Source organism: Nycticebus coucang, chromosome 13, assembly GCF_027406575.1.
Source record: "Nycticebus coucang isolate mNycCou1 chromosome 13, mNycCou1.pri, whole genome shotgun sequence".
Taxonomy (NCBI): Eukaryota; Metazoa; Chordata; class Mammalia; order Primates; family Lorisidae; genus Nycticebus; species Nycticebus coucang.
The window spans coordinates 38,945,220-38,951,993 of NC_069792.1; the positions used below are offsets into that span (position 1 = coordinate 38,945,220).

At 48.6% G+C, this 6,774-nt stretch overlaps 1 pseudogene; it reads left to right on the plus strand.

Annotated features, from left to right (window-relative positions):
• The first annotated feature begins 1,020 nt into the window (after positions 1–1,020).
• Positions 1,021–3,393, plus strand: LOC128563698 (nitric oxide-associated protein 1-like; annotated as a pseudogene).
• The last annotated feature ends 3,381 nt before the right edge of the window (positions 3,394–6,774 follow it).

The following is a 6,774-nucleotide window of genomic DNA, read 5'->3' on the forward strand; positions in this document are numbered from 1 at the left end:
AATTTAAAAATCATTAAAAAGTAGAATAAAATGTTATTAGTTTCTCTGACCTGTATATGGAGGAGGGTTGTCTGAGAATACTGGCAGTGAATGATGTATCACAAAGTAAAACAATGAAAAATTTGAGTATTAAAAACTTCTCGTAAATCATAAATGAATTATCAATCGTAAATCAAAAATACAAAAATATTTTCCATGATAAAGATCAGTAGAGAAGTAAAGTTAATATAGAAAGAACTCATGCAAATAATACCCTCAAGACACCAAAAGAAAAATAAAGCAAATGAGCTGTTTACAAAAGAGGAGATACAAATGGCTGATTAATTATCAGAAAAACTGAACATTTCCTTAAGAAATGAAAATGGCCAGATGCAGTGGCTCTTGCTGATAATCCTAGCACTTTGAGAGGCTGGGGCACAAGGATTGCTTGAGGCCAGGAGTTCAAAACCAGCACAGGTAAGACAGCAAGATTTTATCTCTACAAAAAATAAAAATAAAAAATTAGCTTGGTGTGATTGCACATGCTTGTGGCCCCAGCTATTTGGCAGGCTGAGGTGGAAGGATTGCTTGAGCCCTGGAATTTGAGTTTACAATGAGCTATGACCATGCCATTGTACTCTAGCCTGGGTGACCGTCAAAAAAATAAAGAAAGAAAGAAAAAAAATGGAAGCGTAAGATTCAGAAAAGTGCCCAGATGATGTCTATACAGCTCAACGAATGATCAGAAAGGGAACACACCTCAGTTGTCACTATTACCCCCCACCAGGCCAAGAAATAAAACGTTATCAATACCCCTGAAGCCCCTCACACATCCTCTTTCAATCTCTGTGTCTTCTTTTCTTCCTAAAAGTAACTATTGTCCTGATTTTTAATAATATAGAGGCAAGAGAATCGCTTAAGCCCAAGAGTTGGAGGTTGCTGTGAGCTGTGTGAGGCCACGGCACTCTACCGAGGGCCATAAAGTGAGACTCTGTCTCTACAAAAAATAAAATAAAAAAGCTGCCCGGAGCAGCGCTCCCCATGCTGTCTGCACGCCTGGCGCCCAGGCTGCTCAGTCCCTTCCTGCGGCGATCCGCTCCCACTGTAGGGCGCCATGGCCTCTGGGAGACGCTCCTGGGGAGGCGGTGCGCGGCCGCCGCCTCCTCCGGGCCCGCGTGGGACCTGGGCCCTGAGCCTCCTCATGGCCTCACGGAGGCTGAGAGTTATGAAGGAAGCCCTAACATGCAGGAGCGGTTTCTGTTCCCCGAGTACGTCCTGGAGCCTGAGCCCGCGCCCACCCGGAAAGAGCTGCTGGAACAACTGCAGCAGCAGCACCAGGAGAGGGAGCAACCCAGGCGGACGCAGAAGCCACGGGTCGGCCGCCGGGCGCACCCTGTCGTGGGGCACCCGGACCCGGCGGTGCCGCCCAGCGGCCAGCACTGCTCGGGTTGCGGGGCAGAGCTGCACTGCCAGGACCCCGGCGTGCCCGGCTACCTGCCCAGCGAGAAGTTCCTGCGCGCGGCGCAGGCGGACGGCGGGCTGGCGCGGGCCGTGTGACAGCGCTGCTGGCTCCTGGTGCACCACCAGCGCGCCCTGCGCCTGCAGGGGAGCCGCGAACAGTACTCTGAGCTGGTGAGCACCGCGCTGCGGCGGCCCGGGCCCGCCCTGGTGCTCTACATGGTGGACCTGCTCCACCTGCCCGACCTGCCGGCACTGGTAGGCCCCAAGCAGCTGATCGTGCTGGGGAACAAAGTGGACCTGCTGCCCCAGGACGCCCCCGGCTACCGGCAGCGGCTCCGGGAGCGGCTGTGGAACGACTGTGCCCGCGCCGGACTTTTGCTGGCCCCTGGCCACGGAGGGCCACAGCTCCCCAGCCGGGACGGGCCGCAGGACAGAGAGGAGAATTCGAATCGGTCGGACAGGTCGTGCACGGTGGTCCGGGACGTGCGTCTCATCAGCGCCAAGACTGGCTATGGCATCGAAGAGTTAATCTCGGCACTTCAGCGCTCCTGGCGCTACCGTGGTGATGTCTACCTGGTAGGATCCACAAACGCTGGCAAGTCCACTCTCTTTAACACGCTCCTGAAGTCCGATTACTGCACCGCCAAGGGCGCCCAGGCCATCGACCGGGCCACCATCTCCTCTTGGCCAGGAACTACATTAAACCTTCTCAAGTTTCCTATTTGCAACCCAACTCCTTATAGAATGTTTGAAAGGCACAAAAGACTTAAAGAAGATGCAGCTAAAGCCCTAGAAGATCTTAGCGAGCAAGAACAACATCAACTTAATGTTTTGAAAAAGCATGGCTATGTAGTAGGGAGAGTTGGAAGAACATTCTTGGATTCAGAACAGAAGGATGAAGATGCCTTTGAATTTGATGCTGATTCACTTGCCTTTGACATGGAAAATGAACCCGTTACAGTTGAACCTATGAACAAGTAGTATTGACTGCACAAGATGTGAGAGATGCCCGCTGGTTTTATGACACGCCAGGAAGTACAAAAGAAAATTGCATTTTAAATCTTCTAACAGAAGAAGAAGTAAAGATTGTTTTGCCAACAAATTTCATTGTTCCAAGAACTTTTGTGCTTAAACCAGGAATGGTTCTATTTTTGGGTGCTCTAGGCCGCATTGATTTCCTACAGGGAAACCAGTCAGCCCGGTTTACGGTTGTGGCTTCCAACCTCCTCCCCGTGCACATTACTTCCTTGGACAAGGCGGATAGTTTGTATGAGAAGCAGGCAGGTCACACGTTACTGCAGGTTCCAATGGGTGGAAAAGAAGGAATGGCAGACTTTCCTTCTCTTGTTGCTGAAGACATTATAGTAAAAGAAGGACTTGGGGAATCCGAAGCGGTTGCTGACATCAAGTTTTCCTCTGCAGGTTGGGTTGCAGTAACGCCTCGTGGGAAGGACAGATTGCATCTCCGAGGCTACACACCTCAAGGAACGGTTCTGACGGTCCGGCCCCCGCTCTTGCCATATATCGTTAACATCAAAGGACAGCGCATCAAGAAAAGTGCGGCCTATAAAACCAAGAAGCCTCCTTCCCTCGTGTATAATCTGCAGAAGAAGAAAGGATAAATGTATGAGGCTGACTTTGTTCCTGCTGGATATTGACCATAACAAGACACATTGAAATTATATTAAATATGGGAGGCACCTGTGGCTCAAGGAGTAGGGCGCCAGCCCCATATGCCGTGGGTGGCGGGTTGAAGCCTGGCCCAGCCAAAACTGCAAAAAAAGAAATTATATTAAATATAGCCTATGGGCGGTGCCTGTGGCTCAAGGAGTAGGGCGCCGGTCCCATATGCCGGAGGTGGCAGGTTCAAACCCAGCCCTGGCCAAAAATTGCAAAAAAAATAAAAAATAAAATAAATATAGCCTATAATAAAATTCCCCTGCTCCTACCCCATTTAAAGATCTTAACAGTTGACTTTTTTTTTTTTTGCAGTTTTTGGCCAGGGCTGAGCTTTGAACCTGCCACCTCTGGCATATGGGGCCGGCGCCCTGCTCACCCAACAATGACCTTTTTTTTTGTGGTTTTTGGCCGGGGCTGGGTTTGAACCCGCCACCTCCGGCATATGGGACCAGTGCCCTACTCCTTGAGCCACAGGCTGCGCCCAACAGTTGACCTTTTTAAACTAACCAGGACTGTGCCTATTCATAATGTACTGAGCTTGTAAATAGAGGTTATATATCTATTTCTTTTCTTCTCTTTTTTTTTGGAGACAGGAGTCTGGCTGTGTTGGTAGAGTGCTGTGGCGTCACAACTCACAGCAACCTCCAACTCTTGGGCTTGGGTGATTCTCTTGCCTCAGCCTCCCTAGTAGCTGGGACTGCAGACACCCACCACAACACCCAGCTATTTTCTTGTTGCAGTTTTCATTGTTGTTTAGCTGGCCCGGGCCAGCCTTGAACCAGCCAGCCTCCGTGCATGTGGCTGGCACCATGACCACTGTGCTACAGGCGCAGAGCCCTTTCTTACAGGGTATGTTTATGGTATGTATTTGTGACCCATTTATATAAAAAGAAAGCCTGATATATTCAAGTTTCTCCCACTGCTTTTTTTTTTTTTTTTGAGACCAGATGTCATTTCTGTCATTTGGAGTCTGTAGTTGACAAGGCAAGTTAACAGTCACATGAAAAAATAATACACTGGCTTATAAGTAAAAGTGAATAGTCATCCGTGGACACAACTGGTAGAACATTCTGCGCCTTCCATCTCTAGGTCTAAGGTAACGGTTTTCCAAGTCCTCATCCTTTCCCAGCAAGTGTGAAGAAGGGGAAGAGTGGAGAGCAAGCAGCTTCCCTATTTAAAGGAAGGGGAAAAGCTGGATGTTACACACATTGGTTTACACAGTCTGTTGATAAACGTCATGGAAACTGGGAAGTGAAGGAGGAAATGGGCACTGTTTCAGATTTTTACTGACAAGTGGAGAATAGATATTGAGAACAAGTAGAACTTCACCTAACACAATTTAACAGTGTCTAAGAATCTTTCATAAAGATGTGTGTTCCTGGGCGGCTCCTGTGGCTCAGTGAGTAGGGCTCCGGCCCCATATGCCGAGGGTGGCAGGTTCAAACCCAGCCCCGGCCAAACTGCAACAAAAAAAAGGCCGGGTGTTGTGGCGGGCGCCTGTAGTCCCGGCTGTTCGGGAGGATGAGGCAAGAGAATCGCCTGGGCCCAGGAGTTGGAGGTTGCTGTGAGCCGTGTGACGCCATGGCATCCTACCCGGGGGCGTTACAGTGAGACTCTGTCTCTCCAAAAAAAAAAAAAAAAGAAGATGTGTGTTCCTAGTATCTGGAGTCTATTCCACAATCAGGAGAGCACTTACTACCCATGTTATTAACATTGGCCTGTCTGTACCTGTACAACATGTATCGATCAGACGGCTTTACTTTTGGTTATTCCTAGGTGAGTTTTACTACAGCTGTGTAGAAACAATCGGCGCGTCTCAGATCCTAACACTGAGATAAATGCTGGTGGGTTAAGCTGGGCTGAAATGCAGTTAGATCCGTGAGTGTCTTGATGGACCTGTGTTCTCTCCCGACATGTGGAAGCCCTGTGTACTTCACACCCTCCTTTTCTGCTAAGTCTCCTTACACTAAATATGACAAGTTTTTTAAGATGCAACTTACAACTTTGAAAATCTCACTTTCATAGTGTTTCAAAGGGTAGTATAGTACTAGTGGTATGTTGGGGGAGATGTTCTTCGTGTGTAAAACCGTTTCAGCGTGGATGGCATCCCTCATCCCCAGACACTGGACGCCAGTAGCAACTCCCTCTGCCCATCGGTCATTAAAACTGAAACGTAGCCCCAAGGTTTCCAACTGCACCTCTAGAGGGCAGTAGTTCCCAAGTTGAGAAAATCGATCGGCGTTTTTTAGGTTTCACTGGCAGGTTTTTTGGAGGGAATGAAATACCATTAATTTTACTACAAGTTAAAATTGTGCTCCAAGCACAATGGCTCATGCCTGTAATCCCAGCATTTTGAGAGGCCAAGACAGGAGGATCACTTGAGGCCAGGAGTTGAGACCAGCATAGACAAAGTAGCAGAGACCCTGTCTCCACAAAAATTTTAAAAACTTGGGTGGTGCCGGTGGCTCAGTGAGAGGGCGCCAGCCCCATATGCTGAGGGTGGCAGGTTTGAACCCGGCCCCAGCCAAACTGCAAGAGAAAAATAGCTGGGCGTTGTGGCGGGTGCCCGTAGTCCCAGCTACTCGGGAGGCTCAGGCAAGAGGATCACCTAAGCCCAGGAGCTGGAGGTTGCTGTGAGCTGTGATGCCACAGCACTCTACCAAGGGTGACACTTTCAAAACTTAGCCAGGTATGGTAGTATGCACATGTAGCCCCGGCTACTTCAGAAGTTGAGGCAAGAGGATCTCCTGAGCCCAGGAGTTGCAAGTCACAGTGAGCCATGATCACAGCACTGCACTCCAGCCTGGGAGACAGAACAGGACCCTGTCTTTCAAAAAAAATTGTAGTCTTTATCTTTCTATTTGTAGTTGAAAACAAGAATTCACAGTTCGGAGCTTAGGCCTGAATCTTTTTTTTTTTTTTTCCCCTTAAATAGAGACAGGGTCTCACTTGTGGCCCAGGCTAGAGTGCAGTAGTGCAGTCATGGCTAACTGTGACCCTGAACTCTTGGGATAAAGCAATGTTCCCACCTCTGCGGCAGCGGGGGCTACAGACACACACCAGCACACCCAGCCTGAATCTACTGAGATAGCATTGTTTTTAATTTCTGGAGAAGTGGCGGCGCCTGTGGCTCAGTGAGTAGGGCGCTGGCCCCATATGCCGACGGTGGCGGGTTCGAACCCAGCCCCTGCCAAACTAACAAAAAAATAGCCGGGCGTTGTGGCGGACGCCTGTAGTCCCAGCTGCTCGGGAGGCTGAGGCAAGAGAATCGCGTAAGCCCAAGAGTTAGAGGTTGCTGTGAGCCGTGTGATGCCACGGCACCCTACCCGAGGGCGGTACAGTGAGACTCTGTCTCTACAAAAAATATATATATATATATAATTTCTGGAGAAGTATAATAACTTACAAAAATATATTTTAGAGAAGAAAACAAAATAAATAAATAAATAAAAAATAGCCGGGCATTGAGGAGGGCATCTGTTTGAGCCCAAGAGTTTGAGGTTTCTGTGAGCTATGATGCCACGGTACTCTACCGAGGGTGACATAGTGAGACTCTGTCTCAAAAAATAAATAAATAAATAAATAATACAAAGATATATATATTTTTACACTTGGCGAAAAAAAACAATAATCTGGGAAAACATTTGTAACAAG